We start from the raw sequence: 21,311 nt of genomic DNA on the forward strand, positions 1-21,311 counted from the left end.
TTTATGTTCAAAACAATGGAAAACTAATTGATCTCATATATATTCGTCGACCATATCTTTAAAATCACTCTTTTAGCTAACACCCTTAAACTGGCAATGTATTCCTCAACAGTTTCGGATTCAGCTTGCTTTCTTTTAGCAAACCGGTGTCTGCCAACCGTAATATTTTCTTCTTCATCAAATTGATTTTCTAGTCTCTTAACAGCTTCTTGAAATTCCTCAAGAGGAATGAATTGTCCAGGGGCTGGTTCGTATTCGTGCAAACTGTAAAAAATGTACTGGCCAGCAACACCTACCAGTCCAAATAGAATTGCTTTCTTCCTCTCTGGATCAAACTTCTTACCACCTATTGCAACTAAGTAATTTTCGAAAGCTCTATACCAATTTCGCCATTTCATGACTGGTTTACCAGGTTCGCTGAGGAAAAAAGCGGGTGTAGAGAAATTGTGTTCACTGGCCATGATGTCTAGTTTACAGTCTGAAGGTTCTTTTTTAATATGAAACTCAATTGTGACCCTGTAAATAGTTACATGCTGGAAAATAGAGACTAGATTTAATGTATGAAAATAGTATCAATTGTTAATGCAATGTATATATTAAATACTTGACAAAAGAAAATTCTCACAGTCCAAACATTTTCTTTTGCAATTGTGGATAAAGATTTCACAAACCTATTACCTATATGACTTCGTCACATTCTTTGAGCACTATCAATTGAGAATTCATTTGCACCAACAATAATATTATATATCTTTCTTCCTGTAATAAACTTTAACCTAACAGAGCAGAATGAATTGCGATGAAATAATTACTATTATGGTGCCGGAAATAGTCAAATATACATAAAAATACTTGTTATAAACGCATTCCATTTGCCTTCAGTCTGAATATTATTTATAGTAAATCACCGTGACTAGAAATAAATACTTTTATGGCGTCAGAAATTGTTCAAACAAAAGTAAATACTACTCATTGTCATCGTGTCGAATTTACCTTAAGTCAGCAGTCAGAAAAACGTATTTTGTACTAAATATTGTGGACCCAAAATGGTGTCACGTAAATCACGCTGATGACATCATGACGCTTTACGTCCTATCACCTGTTGTTGCCAGCTCAGGAAAACGTTGACTGCAGCTGTAACTGACGTAACTGTCACTGCATGAAGGTTGACAGTTGATGAAGAACTGTAACGACTTTCCCTCATGGGGTTTCCTCATGCGCTGTAAAAGCAGACGTGATGAAGAAAATTTACGATCGTGACCAAAAACCCGTCAAGACAACAGTATACGCTACTTGCCTGACATTGTTCCTAGACGATCGTGAAATTTTTAATCAACGAACACTGCCACATTCTTCATAAACGGCGCAATTTGTTAGCAGAAGTGTTTCCAACAGAAAGTTGCTGGCCTCAAAATTAATGAAGATATACTTTAATGTTAAGCGACAATTTTCTTACATGATTTTATCGTAAGCACTTGCCTCATAATAAGAATCTGGACGCCTGAAATAGTTTCTCTGCCACAAGGTCGTCTTGCGAAAACGTATCCCGTATTCTGTAGTGATGTCATGAAAGATGAAACGAGAAATATGTAAGTTATATATTTATTGAAATTAACGAGCCAGCGGAGAGATTGGAAGGAAGACTTTGCAGAGTATCAGTCAAGGTCTCTCCTCTGTGGAATGCGTGACATCAGCTATATACACAAACAACATTCCAAGTGACGTAGGCGAACAACCAATGATATGTGAGCATTATGAAAAGTAAAGAACAACTAGACTTACAACACCATTTGCTGGCATACTGCCTGCTGGGCTGCTGAACATCAGTCTCCTTACTGGCTGCGGCGGCCTCCCTTACACTCTCAGACTTCGAGGCACGCTGCAAGCAGCCGATGCAGGGCCTCCCACGACATTGGGTCCTCCTCTCTCTGTGGCAGCACCTCATTGGGTAGCCGTTGGTGTGCGAAAACTGTCCGGCGCCTCAGGTAGCAGGAAGAGGGAGCGGGGCGGGAGCTGAAGCGTCTCCTTCTCACCGCCCGTTGCAGTTCCAGGATCTCTTACTTGCGGAGGGTGCAGACTCGCCACAGCAGCGGGCACATTGCAGGCATTGTAGCGTGGGTGTGGGTGTGGGTGCCCTCCTGGAACATAGGCAGTTGCTGGGTCACTGGGCTCTGTGGACGTACTAGTGAGCTGGGCAGAGGATGTATTAATGGCATCGCGGGGCCTTCGCTCTCACCAGGATCGCATGTCTTCTCCTCCACCTCAGATGTCGGCTAGGATAAGGAACAGCTGGTCTCCGATCGTTGCTTCGTGTATGCGTAGATCACTGCAGTCATGGGTGGCCGTGGATAGCTTGGTGGGGGGGTGCCGCCTGCCGGGCTAATTTCCTCCCCCACAAGGGACGATGCAGCGCAGAGCAGCAGGCATGGATGGTTGACTACCCACCTCATCACCAATGTGGTGTTGTGGGCTCTAGACCCACATGCTGCTTGAGGAACGACACACCGTGGTTTTAATCACTCAACTGGCCACGAGCACGTGCAATCAGGCTCTTTTATTGACGGGGCCACGTCACTGGTGGCACCTGTGATGGATGGGTGTGGGGTTGCAGTGTGTCCAGCCCTCGAGGGAGTTGCTGGGATTACAGCTTCCTGCGGGACACTAGAACATGTCCCACAGGACACTACACAGACCACTCTGGGATGCTGGACTTCGTATTTTCACCACACTGTCCTCATTCACAGAAGCAGTACTTCTGCAGCAAAATGCACTTGGCTTCTATTTCTTGTTTCTTTTATTGGTTGCAAGGCAGCACCGTGGTTGTCCTGTAATTGTCAATACTGTACACAATGCTGCTGTGGCTGTTTGGTCGGCACTGAAGTATTGTTTTACGATGTATAATGAAGATTTACAAAGAACAGTGTAAAAAAAGAAAACTTATGAGTGGTGGTCCACTTGAGTAAAACATGAATCAGAGGTGTGTTTGCTGAGGAGTAATGTAAAACAATGTTAAGCTCTGCAACTTAACTATGGGAAAACACAGAGGTCCTCAAGTGGTGGGCTTCTAATCACAATTTCAGTGGAATCAGGAGTTTTCAACCTAAATGGGTGCTACATATAATTCCGCTTGGCTTGTTACCACATTCAGTTTCCGAAGAAAACATTTCACCAAGTGAAAGATGGCACGAAAAATGTCCCTGAGTTTGGAAATCACCCATATAATCCAGTGCTATAGCGCCTCTTTCTCTGTGATTTAAATTTCTTAGAGATTAAAGCATATTGGTGAGATACCTCTGCATCAAGTAATTTAGATTCCAGCAGTGAGCCCCATAGTGTGAACTATAAGTGCAAAAAAGCAGGACCGAAGGAAAATGGATATAGGCAGCAGCTGCATTAACCCCCCAGGCTATCTCAAAGCCGGGTGCACTACCTCTTGCAACTACGCAAAACTTGCTCACTCTCATTTCACAGCGAATGACTGCTAAGTTTTGTAAGAAAGATGATTGACATGCATTGTATTAATATAAGTTTACATCAATATTCTGATCAGTTTATAAGAGAGAAAAGAAGTGTTGAGTTGAGATAACTCCCTCATCCTGGTCATGGAACATTTCAAGCCTAACATAATTTCCACAAGAGTTCTCAGAGAATCTTCCTTGCTACCATAACTGAAACTCTGGAATAGTGACTGTTCACCTCTACTACAGGTTATCACTACATCTATTCATCTATAACTAAACAAACTTCCTATATTGTCATTTTTCACTTCCTGCCCCATCCAGATCTGAGCTTGTGCACAGCCCCCTTTCAGCCTGGTTCGCTGATGACAAGAACTATCTAAACCCATGCAAACTTCTCTGGCTACTGCCACTCAGGAAAAGACCTAGCACCCAGACTTTTCTTGACTCTCCACACTTAAAAAAGTTTTTTTTTTCTTTTTGTTTATAGTCTTATGATAAAGGACTTAGCGAAGACCTCTCCCAGCTGCAGCAATGACAGATCCATCCCTTACTGGGAAAGATACCCACCATCGCCCTGGGAAAAGACCGCATTTTCGTATCTGAGATTTGAATTGCTCAATCCTGCCAACACCTTCCTCTGTACAAAAATACCAAATTTCCCTATTAAGCTTCCACCTGGCTTTGCCAATGGCAGCTGGCCTATTAGTCGCTGAATGATGGCAGAATGCACACGTTGTATATCTTATATTACACAATTTTTTGGGATGCTCCAGGCAAAATGTAGGGTGTGCCTCCCTGGAATGCACTCCGTCTTTGCGCATCATGTAACATGAAAACACACGGGGCCTCGTCAGGTCCCATAACCAGAGTGCACAGCCAATAATCCTCTATTTAGGTTGAATGATATGCTCAAGTGTTGTCCACTTCTTATTCCATATTTATTCCAACAGTAAACCATACTTTTACAAATTTTCATGTGTTCAGTCTTTTTTTAAAGTTCCACGAGTGCCAGCGCCGGCTTTGCTAATAGACACAAAAGACCCACAAACCATGTGATTCAACAATGATAACAATCCATGTGATCCAACATAAAGATGATATTCCCAATGCATTACGGGCTCTTCAGTCCTTTCTCAGGGATAGCTACAGTGAAAAACATGAGTATGAAAACCATATATCATCATCCAGCCCTTTCAATGTCGAAATGCAAAACTATTGTTTAAACAATGGATGAAATATATTAATAATAATAAATGAATAATACACAGACCAATCTAACATAAAAAATAATAGACCAATCTAACATACAGACTAAATGTAAAATAAAATGGTGTGCTCAGAGTTCTGTGACCATGCTCCAAGTGAAACCAGCAAATACTACTGTAAGTGACCCTGCTCTTATACTCCATCGTGATCTACCCAAATGAACAAACAAAACTCAAAAACGCCATCCCATGCGCCACATGCTTTAACATAACTAGCTACCACCAGTGCTCGAAATCTGTTCGACATGCAGTGCTGGTGCATCTCTCTCAAACACATTCCTCAATCGTTAAAGTGCATCGACTCGTGAACCCATATTACCAGGGCACAAGTCCTAAAAAAAAGAAGTGGGGGGATGCTTAGATGGGATTGCATCAGAGAAGCCAGCGCGAGAGCAGCGTTCTGAATGAGCTCCGATCTCGCCCCAGAGAGGCCAAAGAGTAAATGTGTGGCTCCATTTGCTTCAGTTATTGATCTCCTGGTAAAATAAGTGGGGGGACGCGTCCACCCGCGTGGTACCCCAACACGAGCCCTGCATAATACCCAACGCGGTGTCAAAGAAAACAACAGTATCTACAAACTAACCTCCACCATCCAGAAATCCACATCTTCTAAAACAAACCGTGCTTGTTTAAATAAAACAAGTATATGTTAAAAAGAAAATTCCAATGTGCAGAGCTTTAAATGAAGTGTTTCACGTGATCATGTGCAACCCTACATCCGTAAAAACAAACAAAATACTATGACAACCTAGTACAAAACATCTTTCGTTGAACAGAACTATGAAACGTCAATAATAAAATTCACATCGAATTTAAATATATGTAAAGAGAGCGTATTCAAAAAATATTGTTGCTTTAAAAGCAAATTATGTGGTAAACATTCAAAATAGGGACACTTGCTCTTATTCTCTGTGTTTTGAATTATACTCTGAGAGTGAACCTCCGGTGTCCTGTATCCAAGAGACAGAGGATATTTCTTGACAAAACATTTAAGGAATGTTTTCCTTGCAAACGGGTGCACACTACATTTGGACGGAAAAAATATATATACATCACTGAACGATGGCAGAATGCACACCTTGCATATCTTATATTAAACAATTTTGGGGGATGCTCCAGACAAACTGAAGGGCTTGCCCCCCTGGAATGCCTTCTGTCTGCGCGCCCCCCTCCTGGAGCCCTAAATGGCCCTGGGGACCGCCACCCCCATGTCCGGCTCCTGTAATGTCCCTGGGTACCCACCCCTGGGACATTGCTGTTTGCTATGGTCCCGCCCCAATGCTCCCGCATGAGGCGGAGAGCCGGGTGGGACCACGGGGGCATTGGGGCTCCCCCTACAGTCCCCAACATGAGGCCAGGCCACGGGGAATGGGGTCCCCGGGGCCAAAAATGGTCCAAGAGAGAGCCCCCCCTCCCTTAACAAAAAAGAAAAAAGGAATGCCCAACCCAGGGGATTATTTTTTTAACAAACAAAAGAAAGCAGGGCCCTGGGTGATGCTGTTCCGAGGCCCAAATCGGCCTCAGGAGGGGGGCCACACAGGCCAAAATAAAAAAAGGCAAGGTGCCCCGGGGGATGGGGTCACCAGAGACAAAAGTGGTCTGTAGAAGGGGGGCCACATGGCCCCCGCCCATAAAATAAAAAAGTAACAAAATAAAAAGAAACTGGCAACTCCTGGAGGCCCCGCCCCCTCGCTGCATGACTCTGCAAACACGCCTTCTGGTGTGCTCTGAGTTGGGGTATAAAGTCCTTGTTGCTACTGAGGGTCCCGGGGCACCAACTAGGCCACCAGGGACCTCCAGTAAGCTCCACACAGTGGGATTGCTGCAAGTTGGTACAAGGCCATGCCCCTTTTTACACCACTCTGCAAATGCACCTAGTGACGCACTGCTGATGGGGTGATGAGGTCCCCTTGTGTCCTGACGACCTCAGGAATAAAGTGGACTTCATCCTCCAAACAGTAGTGTGCCAGGACGCGTGTTTGCAGAGTGGTGTAAAAATCGGTGTGTGGCCTCTGAACACTCAATCCAGCTGCATGGGGCTATTTATAGGTAACAAGGGGGCTAGTTGGCCCCCAGGGACCCTCATGAGGCAAGGGGACTTCATTCCCCAACCAAGAGTGTGCCAGGAGGTGCGTTTGCACTGTGGTGGAGAAAGGGTGTATGGCCTGTTTCCACCTCTCAGCAATCCCACTGTATGGGGTTTACTGGAGGTAACAGGTAGGCTAGTTGACCCCTAAGGACCACCAGCAGTGAACGGGACTTTAATCCCCATCCAAGAGCGTGCCAGGGAGTGCGTTTGCAGAGTGTTGGGCAAAGGGGATGTGGCCTGCTATGAGAACTTAGCAATCCTGCTTTGTGGGAGTTACTGGAGGTAATAGGAGGGGTAGTTGGCCCCCATAGATGTCCTTGGGGGCAACTACCCCTCCTGTTACCCCAAGTAAGTTTCACACAGGGATTGCTAAGAGGTCTTCGGAGGCCACGCCACCCCTTTCTCCACCACTCTGCAAGGGCCTGTCCTGGCACACTATGGGTTGGGGGGCTGAAGTCCACTTTACTCGTGAGAGACTTTGGGGGACAAGAAGCCCTCCTGGTACCTCCTGTAAGACCTACCCAGTGGAAATCTTCAGCACTGGTCGGAGGCCCAGCCCCTTTCTCCGCCATTCTGCAAATGCGAGTACTAGTCAAAGAAGCATTTGCAATCTAATAGGTCTCACATTTGCGAATTAGAGCTATTGGCGTTGTGAATGTAAAAGTTTCTACTAATTTTTTGGGGAGGGGAGTAGTAGTATGTTGTGCAGTGAAATTATGTGGATAGAAAGTATGTGCTATTTAGTGTATGGGAATTATGTAGAGTGGGATTATGTGTTATCAAGGGTAATTAGGTGGTATGGTAGTCTGTGGTGTGGAGTGGTAAGATCAGGTTTAGTCTTCCTCGTTTCCATAGAAGCAAAACTATAAACTCAATGAGACAAAAAAAGAGGGAACCACTGAGGAGAACTTCTGGACCTAGTCAGAGATAAGAGCAGGGCCACTGGAATTATGCGACTGTTTGGCTGCACCGACTTTTACACTATTATACATTTTCCGCATTTGCCACATAGTCCATCATCTGATGCATAATCTGCAGATTTGAATAGAAAAAACCTTGTTTCTAGCTCAAACAGCTTAAACATTCCCAACAATACAGCGACAAGTGTTATAGCGTGGTGGCACGCCCTTTGCAAACCTAGAATGGTCACCTCTTATTTATTGCTAATGGTGCATGTTAAATTGGTGCTAATGGTGTGCAAGCCACTTTTGCTTCTTTCTGTGCCTCTCTTGCCACTTTCTGCATTTGTGTTGCTTCTTTCTGCACTTCTCTTGCTTCTTTCTGCGCCTTTCTTCCTCTTTCTGAAAATGTCCTACCTATGTAGGCGTAGTTAGAAATTAGCATTTAAAAAACCTTAGAAATAAACTAAAAAAACATATGTTTCAGGGACGTTATAGTTCCCTCAGTTGATTGCCTCAATCTTTCGTGCTGTAGTAGCATTTGGAATTGAGGGTGTCAAGAGGTGATTCCACTCTGAGCAACAAACTGATCCTGAGATGCGACTGACCTGCGCTTCACACACATGCAGTACCCTGGCATTGTCCCCTTGGTCAAAAAAACCGCAGTCAGTACTCCAGCCTGTACAAGCTAACCGTAAAACAAGGGGCAACCGATTAACTCCTGGGCCGGAAAGGTACAGTAATATAGGAAACAATGGTCTCTGAAGGGGGAAGTGTGACCTCAACTTTCACAGAAACCTCACAAGTAACCATCAATAGAATGTTTCTACTAGCAATAATACATTTTATTTGATTAATCAACATTGGTAATCTTATGAAGATAAAATAATTTAACTCTGTTAACATATATATTAAAAATTAGAGAGGTACTTCCAACGACCCAACATCGCACTGAAATTGAAGTGAGCAAGTAGTGCACTAGTGCTATACATTATATACATAAATAGTGACTGTAGAGGATGCACTTTTTTTAATCTAAACTCTAACATAGAGTTATAGGGTCCTGAATGTCATAAACAGTCCAATACACTACTATAGTGTCAGCATTTTGACCCTTTGAGGTTATTTGTAAAGGATAATCATTAGGACAAAGAATGGGAAACACCTATACAGAGGGAACTCCATTTCAGTGGGTTTGGGATACTTCACATGTATTATAAGTAAATAAAAAACTGGAGGAGAAAATCTACCCATTAGGTAATAACTCTGCAGCAAATGACAAATAGTACATTCAGGAAGGGATACACAAATCATAAGTCTTGAAATGTAGATTTGAAAAAATTAATTTAAATGTTAGAGTAAGGGATCAAAGTGCTGTATACGTTGCCTTCTGCATTTATGTCTACAAATGTCAGCCGAAAGTCTACTGTACATACACTGTAACTGACATATGTTTCATAAAAAGATTTTAAAAATCATAATAATAATAATTACTGACTGGACTCAATAGTGGCTACAAACTTGGTTATAACTCATTTTTTTGTGGGACGCACCTAGAAGAATTAAATCAAGCCTCCTATGGTTATTGGAGGATTCTGGGGGAGAGGGGTCGAAAGAAGGTCTGTAGACTGCAATGAGATTTTCAGTCTTGTTATGACACTTCCGGAAGGTACTAGTAAAGAGAACTCCTAAGTTACAGTCGTAAATGAGGACAAATGTACCTCTGGTGTATACTCACTGCATAAAATAATCAATCACAACCTCCCAGGGTGAGGTGTGTCTGGAGATTTCCATCTGTATTCTCCAGGGATGATAACCTTTAATTAAGTCAGGTAGATACAAGGAGAACAGAATTCTTATATGCAATATATAAATATTGACCGGAAAGAATTTTGGCAAATGTCACAGTTGGATTGATGGCGTGAACAAAAAAAAAACCTGAGTTGGGGGTAGGGGGGTGGAGGAATACCTGGGGGAAACAGCATAACGAATGTGTGGCTAAATAGCTAAGGAAACTGAGTTAAAAATGTTCTCTTGATTGGGTAAATGCTGCTGTGCTGTAAACAGAGCGCAGCTCGGGCTATATATATTGTAGAGAACCGACATTTGTATAAAATCACCATTTATATAAAACCACAAAGTGCTTATATGGTTGGGGATAATCGAATGTGGGAAAGGACTTACCACAATAAGTGTGGTCACATACAAAAAAACAACATTGGTTTCTGTGTCATTTAAAAGAAGAAAAAACTGCTGCAAGCCGCCATCAAGTGTCTGCTGGCAGACTCACTGGCTTACCGATTATTAATGAAAGCTGAGCACTGGCACACGCGTCCGATTTGCTTGGGTGCACACCAGTTAGTGAGCTGAGGCTGCCTTATATTGGCAGTTTCAGCTGAGTGTGTGCACATGGTGCTGCTCGTTAAGCAGGTCCCTGGGGGGAAGGGGAGGTCAACATTTGAAAGAACCTGAAATAATTTTCAGCTGAGAGCATGTTTAATTAGAAGCACCACGAGGAAGCTTTCATCAGTTATTTTAGGCTCTTTTGATTACTTTATTTTTATGAATATACAGCTGTAGTAAACAGCTACACATTAACATTTAATTTTATTACCTTCACAGAATGATGCAGGCGATCCACATTGATTTTGGGTGAGTGTCATTACTTTGAAACAATATACTGTGATACATAATTGCAACAATAGAAAGTCAGGGAATGCTTTCTGTTTCTTCTTTTCCATCCTTGTAGGCTAACACTGTGTTCACTTTGCTTGGTAAGCCCTTTCCCACATTGGATTACTCCCAACCATATGAAAACGTTGTGGTTTTATACAAATGGTCATTTTCTCCAAATGTTGGTTCTCCATATTTCATATGGCCGGAGCAATGTGCCATTTACCGCACAGCAGAATTTACCCAATCAAGAGAAAATTTTGGCATTTGTTTAGTTACCTATTTGGCCACCCATTCCTTGTGCTATGACTTCCAGGTATTTCTTTCTTACCCCAACTCAGGTCTTTTAGTCTTGAGCTCACAACATCTATCAAATGGCAACATTTGCCTAAATTGGATGTGAATCTTTCCAGTCAATATGTAAGTTACATATATGTATTCTATTCTCATTGAAGGTATTTGTCTTAATTAAGGGTTATCATTCCTGGAGATTACAGACAGAAATCTCCAGACACCCCCCACCCTAAAAGCCCCCCTGTCCCTCTGGAGGTTGTGAATTATTTTTATGCAGTGAATCTACACCAGAGGCACATTTGTCCTTATTTACCACTGTAACGTAGGAGTTCAAAGTCATGAATCCCCTCTCTTTCCAAGTATCCTCTAGAAGTGTCATAATGAGACTGACAATCTCGCTGCAAGTCATGGTCATTGGTTGGACCCCTCTCCCTCAGAATCCTCCAATAACCTTTATTTAATTGTTCTAGGTTAGTCCAACACCACACTGTGATATAACCATGTTTGTAGCCCTTATGAGTCCACTTAGTAATTTATTTTTTTCTCAAATCTAGATTTCAAGACCTAGGATTTGTGGATTCTTTACCGAATGTACTGTTAGTAATTTTCTGCATGAGTACTAGCAATTGGGTAAGTTTTCTCCTCCTGTTTTGAATTAACTTACAATACATGTGAATTGTCCCAAACCCACTGACATGTGATTTTGTCTTTATAGGTATTTCCCATTCTTCGTCCTGATGATTACCCTGTACAAATAACCCTAAGGGGTCAAAACGTTGACACTATAGTAGTGTACTGTATATGAAATTCAGGAATTCTGCAACTCTATGTTAGAGTTTATATCAAACAACTGTGCATCCTCCACAATCACTATTATGTAAATATTGCATAGCACTAGCACACGTCTTACTCACATCACTTTCACTGCAAAGTGCATCGTTTGGGAACACCTTCCTAATTTTAAATGTGTAAGTTAACAGAGTTAAATGATCTGGTCTTCATAAGATTTCAAATGTTAAGTATTCAAATCCAATGCATTATTTCTAGTAAAACCAATCTTTTGATGGTTATTTACCAAGTTTCCGTGGAAGAGGAGGTCACAATTCTCCCTTCAGGGACCATTGTTTCCTATATTACTGTCCAGGCTAACTGGTGTATGAGCCCTTTCCAGCAAAGCCCTGGGACCCTAGCACTCATGCCTGCCTGCTGTGAGGGCTGCTGAGCTGAGCGTCCCCGAAGATGACACTGCCCAGTGTGCCCCCCATTAATGCCTCCCATGGCAGAACCATAGTATATGAGTGCAAGTCTACTTGCGCACCTTGAGCACTCATGACTGAACTTACAGTACACTCTAGTGATTATATTCCTTTGTAGAAATTTCATTTGTTTTAAAGATTTTTATTATCACTCAGTTCATAGCATAATCAAGGGAAATACAAATACATATGGACATCAATCCGTTAGCTAGCATATTAGAGATTCACTGAAACACAATATGAGCAAGCTTACATGCCAAAAAACACACAGAGGAAAAGAAAAAAAGCAGAACAGAAAAATGATTGAACAATGCGTCTAACATCTATTCTAGGCTATCCATGTGATCAATCATAGTCTGCCAAATTTTAATCCCAAGCTGCTTCTTTTTCAGTGATTTAATGCGGTACAAGTTATATTCTAAATGAAACACATTATAAAATTTTGCCCTCCACATCTCATATGAAGGTGCTTCGGAGTTCAACCACATAGAAGCGATACATAAGCGTACAACTGACATAGCCATATAACAAAAAATAACGATTTTGATAGTACAGTGGCTGAGTATCCATATCTTTACATAATCCAAACATCATCATCTCTCTAGATATCGCCACTTCAGAATTTACAATATTTGACAGAAATTGTGCGATAGATAGCAAAAAAGGTTTCAATGCAATCAAAAAATATATGCACAATATCCGCCAAGTCAGCTTGACATCTGTAACACTTCCCAATATGCATGTTGCCCCACTTCATCATCTTGACCGGTGTGTGGTATAAATTAAATAAGGTTTTATAGTGTTGAGAGCGGAAGTTGGCAGTCAACGTAATTTTAGCAGCCATATTAATTGATTCTTGAACGAACAGGTCAGGAATACCAAGTCTAGTACTCCATTTCTCCTCTTGTGCCTCAATGTCGTCCCTCTGTGTGCACATCAGACTATTATATAGAATCCCAATCCTGGCCGGTTTGTTCAAGATTTCAAGGAACTTGTTAGTACCTAAGGGTAGTATATTTCGATGGTTAAAAATGAAATCCCTTCGCTGTAAATATTTTAAAAAATCGTGCTGGGGGATCGCATATTTAACTTTTAGATCTTCAAATGTAGACATGGTGCCAGCATCAAACATACTGCCTAAACAAACGATACCCTTATCCGCCCATGTCCGCATCTTACTATCCCAAAATATAGAGGGGAGTAGTTCTGTTGTATCACAAGGAGTATGGAAATTAATACGTTTAAGAGAAATGATTTTCCGTGCCCACCGCCAACCTTTAAATGCTGCTAATACGACCTTGAATCTGGTTCTTTTATAGTAACTTAGTTCAAGAAAACGCAGCAGCATTTGTCGCGATTGACTTCCCAATAGCATCAAATAGATATTGGGGCTTTCGAATATCGGTGCCTCACCGCCAATCACCAAGATTTTAATATTCTGGAGAAGACAAGCTAAATAATAAAATGCAAAATTTGGGACACCCCATTCACCTCTTAAAGGCGGAAGCGTCATGAATTTGGACGCCCGACGGGGGGATTTCCAACCCCATAAAAACCTATCACGATAGATTGCAGCTTCGTCAGTTGTATACGTGACAGCTCCAACGGTACCGTCCGGAAATAATAGAGTACCTTAAGCAAAATAGCCATCTTTAAAACATTTCGTCGCCCCACCAATGTTAAATGAAGACATTCCAGCTTTTCCAGCTGATACTTAACTGATTGTAGTATATCAGTCCAATTTACGGTAACTAGCTCTTGGAGCGACATCCTAATTTTAATGCCTAGATATTTAGCCTCCTGGGTAATACGTGCGTCGTTGGGGCATAACCCAGCTGTACATACTACCTGGGTTTTAGTGATATTCAATTTGTATCCAGACACTCTGCCAAATTCTTGTGTTATATTTTCGATTTCAGATAAAGCCTGTTGCGGATCAGATGTAATGACCGCAATATCGTCAGCATACGCTAACCCACGTACATAATTATCCCCCACAGCCATTGATTGTATACGCTGAGAGGACGCTAACATCTGCAACAGTGGTTCGATATAGATAGCGAACAATAACGGCAAGCATGGGCATCCCTGCCGCGTACCTCGGGTAATATTAACTAATGATGACTCCTGTCCCATTACACAGATCTTAGCCCTTGGTCGTTTATACATAATTTGTAAGGCAGATAAAAATTGAGGTCCAAATCCCATTTTACCCATAATAGCCCATAAGAACGTGTAGAAATTTCAATGTGCCCCTGATGTGCTCCCTTGACTCTTTGTAGGTGTCCCCATCCCAACTCGGGTGGGGCAGCCCTGAAGGGGTCAGTATACTATGGGTAAACCACTAGCAGTAAAAGATGGTTTACCTAAACTTGTAAGAACCCATAGTTTGCTGCCACAAATAAGAATCAATCTCCCCCACTTAGCTTCTGTGTCAAGCGCAATCCAAGCTCTAAACTCATCATCATACTGTGCCCATGAGTACCCTCCGTAGGGTATTTGTGCCTTTCGCATCACATCCATATATTTTAGCAGAGCAGTACTCCACTTTGTGAAATTCTCACAGTACACGCTGGCTAGATGAAAAATGCTTGCATCACATTTTCAATGGTGATTGGCATGAGTTATTCGCTGCACTGTACTCAACTGCCTAAAAAGTAAAAAACTAACTCGGTGTGCAGGCTTCCATTTACAAAAACTTGACCCTGACTCATGCATCTAAGACAGCCTACAATGCCCGCACCTCCGGATGCCAGCAGGCCATCTACCTACCCGCTCACCTCACCCTGCATGCTGTTCAGGAAAGCCTCACCTACAGTTCTGTAGCTTCCATTAATCTATAGGACCTGTGCATTTGTTGGGCAACACACATTTTGGGTAAGGTGCCTATACTGATTCCGGGCACCCCACAGGATAAGTTGTCCTAGAGACCAACTCGCTCACAGTGCCAACATAAGCCACCCTAACCTTACCAGGGAGTAAATGGTTTCTGGCAACCACTGAACATGACAACCCTGACACCTCAGGGATAGTGAAAAAATATCAGACCCTTTCGCTCAGTCACTCTTGCTTACTTGTGCGCAGAGAAATATACAGAAAACACACACTGGGACGTTTTCAATATATTTATTGAACCAACGTTAGTCTTGTATAGAATACATGTGTTTTGATAATCAGTAGACAGAAGCAGATGAAAGTGATTAGAAGCACAAAAAGAGTGAATAATATATATAGTTCTACCACGGTGCTAAAACAGTGTATATATGCAGGCACATAAACAAGGCAGTAATCAGACGTACTCCTACTATGCAATCCCTACTCTGCATGTACCGAGAGTGTGTGTAGGTGTGGAGCCAAGAATTCCCCCATGGGATGATCCAACCCCATTACCTGACGGGAGAGAATGTAGGACCCCATCCTGGTTATGAAAGGTACACTCCTCACGGAGATGTCAGAACAATGCGTGGTGAAATCTCAACATGCAGGGACCCTCTGTGTCAGCTGTTGTGCCTCCTCAGCTAATCTTTTGAGAAGCTCATTATTTATAATAGAAAGCATTCTTGTGATGTGAGTATAGATTAGCGATGATATGGATATGTAGACAGTCCTGTCGCCCCGTGGATGAATATAATATGACATTTGTACATAGTGTGTCAAGAGGCCTTGTACAAGGTGTTCAATGGCATTGTGATAATGTTATGTGAAGCTAGATGTAAAAGTCAAGTAGTTTTAGAGCACTAATCCAACATTGTCATGCATGCAAATATTTGCAATAGGCCACAGCAAAAATTTTATTGTGCAAAATAAGGACAATGTACTAAAAATGTGTGGCATCTTATCACTTCATTCCAACATTGTGGTCATAATCACAGAGTCCGTACTCCTGCCCCCAACTGGAGCCCAAGCGGGGCCAGTAGCTACCTCGACTTCTACTTACTGGTCATGTTTCCCAAAGATTCTGAGTCCTTGTCAACTCTCCGCTCCCCTCCATCCATCCAGACATCCTTTCCCATTCTTCCACAAGGTCTTGTTGGGCCTTGTCCAACTATTCCTTCTTGGCTAAGGGCACCTCTATAAGCCATGCGGGCCCCCGGATACCATCCACTTCGACATCATGCTGGTCTTTTCCTGACGCTGCTCCTGCCATGTTTCCTGGACATATGGTTAGCATCTGCCCACCCCCTGCTGAACCCTGCCCTCTCCTTGCACTGATGGAGGACATAGACCCCTCAGAAGCTATGCCTGTGCCTCCCTGCTATGTCTCCACTGATGCTGGCCCGCCCAGGCACTACACCACGCAGCATCCCCACAAAGCTGCTCCCTTTTTGCAGGCTGAGCACAGTAGCCATCTACTGCACTCCTTCACAGGATGTCTTTGAGGGATTCACCATCAAGTAGTACTCCTGCTTCAGCGACCTCCGACACACCCACCAAGGCCTTTGGGGCTACTCGCTGTGCTTGGGTGTGGGCCAGTGTTACCTCCTCACTTGCAGCCCTGCTTGGTGGGAAACATGCCCACACCATGGCCATCCACTCCCTCCAAGGACCTGTGCTTTGGATGGCTGGAGCTTGCCTCCATGTCAGCCACTAGCAGATTAAGTCACCTTGCCTTGCCTAGCAGCCACAAGGTCTGGTATACCTTGTAATCCCCCTGCTCTGCCATAACACAGAACCTACTAACCACCTCACAGCCCCCCACCCCTATTTAAACCGTACCAGCCAGCAGTTCACCTTGGAGTAAATGGTTATCTGTCGCCCAAAGGGGCTGAGGATTTAAACAAAGAGGGCTACCTAACGAGCCCAAAAATAGACAAACCTGGCATAGTCTCAGACTGTACCGCCTCCCCTAATCTTCCTGGGGAACACACTGTTGTGTACAGATACCCTGGGGTACAGGATATTCAGCATTTGGAAAATGTGTAAATTTTTTTTCACATATTTGCTTTGCAGGCAGCTGTCTGTGTAAATATTTGACTATGATGGTTACTATTATGTGAACAAATTTTGCATTGGGATTCCACAATTTTTTTTCTGCCATCTTGGGGTTAGCAGTACACCACTGGGAAGGTGACACTATTTTAAGACAGGTTAGACCTGGGGATATGCACAATGGGTGTTCAATGAAGTCTTACCCCACAACATGAGAACTTATATTCTGATGAATATTTAATTTATTAGGGCACAGAATTACCTACAAAAGGGGAGGTAGGCATAATTGTCTTTACATAGTCGTATATTATGTAGTAACTAGTGCGTAAACCAGATCAGAGATGCAGAGCAGTGACATATTCACAACACATCCTTTTTCTATTCATAAAGTGTGGGATTTTCAAGGTGTTTCGTCACTGGGTCCTTTACTTCATTTGGGTGAGGGCAGGCCAGAATGCAGACAAGCTTTAGTAGACCGCTAACTCAGAGTGGGTAAAGGATTCTGCCATAATTTACAGAAGGCTGCAAAATAGCAATAAGCAATGTATGGATTGGTTCAAAATAGATTTTATCATCCCTTGAGCTATACTGGAATTTTTCCGCACTGTTCCCAACAATGACAGTAAAACAATGCCCTCCATTAGTCATAATGCACATGCATACACATCTTTCACATACCTGGCACTTACTGGGACACTTTATTACCTCATTTTCTTTTGCCTCTTGCTCTTCACCTTCACCTCTCAGAACCTTTTATTGTATAAACTAAACTGCCTCAAATCTTCCATTCAAGGATTTCAAACCACCAGAAATCTGACTGTTTTAAATATGGTCAACCACCCTTCATTCTAGAACGTATTTGAGTCTATCTATCTATCTATCTATCTATCTATCTATCTATCTATCTATCTATCTATCTATCTATCTATCTATCTATCTATCTATCTATCTATCTATCTATCTATCTATCTATCTATCTTTCCTTAAATATATAAAGAGATTAACGCACACATACACACACACATAGACATGCACACACACCCTCATTGATAGCTAAGGTGAAAGTACAAAAACTATCTTTTAAAAACTAAAAAACACTGACATTCACCAGTTATAGTTTACTGAGCTAACTATAAATTGTGCCTCCACCCTAAACTGCTTATGATCTCACATATTACATCAACCATGACATGTTAAATAACATCATTGATGATGTCCCAAATAACATCTCACATGACATCATTGATGGCTAGAGGTGTGTGACTCACTGACAGCTCGAGCTAGGCTCGGACCTGAAACTTGTCTTTGGCTCAGCTCAAGGTCCTGCTGGAACCTCAACCCCATAACAAGGTGTGCATTTTTGTGGATTCTACTTACCTCCCTCTCTCTACCCAAGATGTGGAGTTACAGCAAGAGCTGCCAACTTTGGAATTGAGGCACCATTTTGAGTGTTGTCATTCGCTCAACGTCATGTGATTCCAGGCAAAGTGCTTAATCTCCCTATGCCTATAAACAATGAATGTAACTTAATGTAACTGGTGCTCATGTAAAATGCTCCAAGTTCGCACTAAATTAAAATTGCTCAAAATGCACAGAGGATAAAAACAAAGCCTTAACATAAAGAATGACAAATTGATGCCTATTTACTGGATGATTTGTGCCTAGTGAAGCCAGAAAACCTGGATCGATCTGCTTAAATTGTATGACCTTAGGCAAATATTTTAGTTTCTCAAAACACTTTTATCACGTATGAAAGTACTTACAATGATGTGAGTTCAGAATACCACCTATCGTGTTTGATTTAATAGAACTATGATGTTGCTCTATAATAGTATTTAAACATGTACCATTATTGGACTAAGAGACAAGACAATTAGCATGTAAACCATGTACCTGGTATAGTCAAAAGGGAGAGTTTTCGGTAAATAGGAAGAAGTGGTGCTCAGCTATATTTGCTTATGTGTGAAGTAAAAGTTCAAATATATATGGTGCTAGCCAGGTAGGGGAGACCCCTATAACTCCTGTGTGCATGTAGGAAAAACCTACAACAACTTGGCACTTCTAAATCCTGGGCACACATACAGTGGTGTTAGATCGTATTACGTAAGTCCATGTGAAATTTAAGTATTCAATAAAGTTTGCAGAAGAGTTGTTTCTTGTTCTTTTCCATTTAATTCACGTTGAAAAGTAATCATCACAAAACAACCAGCCAACACGTGTTTCATCAAGGAGAATACTCCCATGACCTCTTCAGGGCTGATGATAAAATATAATGAGGAGAAAAAACAATGGTTGGGGATTGTACAGTATTGGGGGAATTGATTGATAAGTTGTTGGGAAATGTTTCCGGTTTTACATTTATTATGGAAAATGTTTGGGGAAAAATGTAGCAATGTGTCTTCTTTCTATCATAACAAATGCAAAGAAATGGATATCTGTTTTTGACTGTCTTAAATAAAAAGTGACCTTTTTTGCTATAAATATCTGGTGTGGATTGTTCCTATTGCGCGAAAGGTGACTCTCACATAGGCCCAAGGGGGCAGGATACAACAGTCCACACAGTGAAAACGGGACAAGGAGGAATAAAGGTGCAGTGTGAGTGGCACTAGAAATGGGTAAAATGGAATGACGTGTTCGCCAGAAAGGGGGTAAAGATCACATGTGGATATGTGGTAGGAATTAACGTCAGGTCCACAACAAACTGTTTTGGACGCGAGCAATGGAGGACTCTTCCCGCTACTCCTGAGTAAGTGCTATAGCCATGGATAGTTTCACTTCTCATATTTTCAACTATATACGTTAACTGACGCATTGGTGTCTGATACTTTACTGGCCTCTTTTTTAGATTTATTTTAATTTTTCCACAGATTACCGATAGCCGACACACACCTGTGTCTTCCCTTGCTATCGCCATATCAGGTGGATTAGACATGAGCTGGGTGATCTAAGCTGTCACACCTACCGAGTAAGTTCCTTTAGCTTCTTCGACCCACAGCAATTTGAAGCTGTTTTATGAATAGTTTGTCTCTCAACCCTTTTTTTAAAACTTTGATCAGATTCTTGCAGAATATTATGAACACGCCACGAGAGATTTGGTCATCCTAGCCTTTACTCCCTTCTGTTATAGATCACCTAATACCTCACACGTACCTGTATTTTTATCCATGGCTCTTTGAAATTCCTAAATACTCCTAAATACTCCTAAATTCTCAGAATAGGGTAATCTCCACACCCCTTGTGTAATGCACATGCTCATGTAGTGTTTTTTCTTGTCACTACAGACTGCGACTTAGAACTTTTACATTTCCACACACCCAACGGTAAATACTGCTGTGACCAGGTACTATATGGCTCTCAGAATAGTATAATCTCAACACCCCTTGTGTTATGCTCATGTTGTGTTTTTTCTTATCAATACAGACTGTGCCTTAGAACTTTCACGTTTCCACACACCCTACGGTATCAAGCTGCCGAGTTTGAACTATTACCGGCATCTCAGTGACTTTTTCTCCACCCTATCAATGACTTTTCCTTACACTGTTGACTTACCCCACCTTATATGCTCTACCTGGTCTGACATCCTTTTTCACTCATTACCATTTCAGATCACACCGCTTTTGTTTCCAGTATCTCAGGTATACACAGCGGGCTTGGCCTCGTTTATTAAGTTGTTTGCTTGCACAATAGGGCTCTTACCGCCACGGGTCTTGGTTGTAACTTTCAGCCCTTCACATCACCATTAGCATTCGTGCATGTCCTCCATCCGGACAAACACCTTTCCCTTTGGGTGTTTGGAATTGAGGTAGTGTCTTCTGTCTACACAACTCATTGACAAATAGAACCAATTTCCTTCGCACACATTATGGATAATTTCATTTCACAGTAGGCTTTTTGTCCTTTCTTCTATTACTCTCTCCTGTTATCGTCGCATTGAGTAACTTGTTCCATGTTTATCAGATGTTTTAGTCACTCTTATGGTGGTGTATGTACACAAACACATATGTCCCTGTTTCACTCCCTGTTTCCTTCACTATGTGCTTCTGGCGCACACTGAGTCACTCTGCACTGAGCCATTAGTCGATGAACTTAATACAGGTGTGAATATCTCTTTTTCACCTATGATAAGGTCCACCTATTGTTAAGGATTTCTACATTCAATGGGTGATATACACATTTGTCACCCGTAAGATAAGACATTTATAGGAGATGTTCTTTTTGTATTAATTCTTTTGTATCATTCATTACACAGTCAACTTATTATGCTACGACTTATACCATGTATTGCATCATTCCCAGCCCTGAAGAAGTCATGGAAGTATTCTCCTGGACAAAACACGTGTTGGCTGGTTGTTTTGTGCTGATTACTTTTCAACGTGAATTAAATGGAAAAGAACAAGAAACAACTCTTCTGTGAACTTTATTGAATACTGAACTTTCACATGGAC

At 42.0% G+C, this 21,311-nt stretch overlaps 1 protein-coding gene across 2 annotated transcripts in view; it reads right to left on the bottom strand.

Moving 5' to 3' along the window:
• Positions 1-10,052, bottom strand: part of LOC144823117 (putative methyltransferase DDB_G0268948) — a 245,705-nt gene extending 235,653 nt beyond the window's left edge. Inside the window, exon 1 of one of the 2 annotated variants that reach the window (XM_078681311.1) lies at positions 10,013-10,052. The gene's annotated coding sequence lies outside the window, so the exon portion shown is untranslated. Of the gene's footprint in view, positions 1-993; positions 1,013-10,012 lie in introns of those variants that run through there. The other variant, XM_078681310.1, reaches the window with a different exon arrangement.
• Between the last annotated feature and the right edge of the window lie 11,259 nt (positions 10,053-21,311).

This window comes from Lissotriton helveticus, chromosome 3_1, assembly GCF_964261635.1.
Source record: "Lissotriton helveticus chromosome 3_1, aLisHel1.1, whole genome shotgun sequence".
NCBI lineage: Eukaryota > Metazoa > Chordata > Amphibia > Caudata > Salamandridae > Lissotriton > Lissotriton helveticus.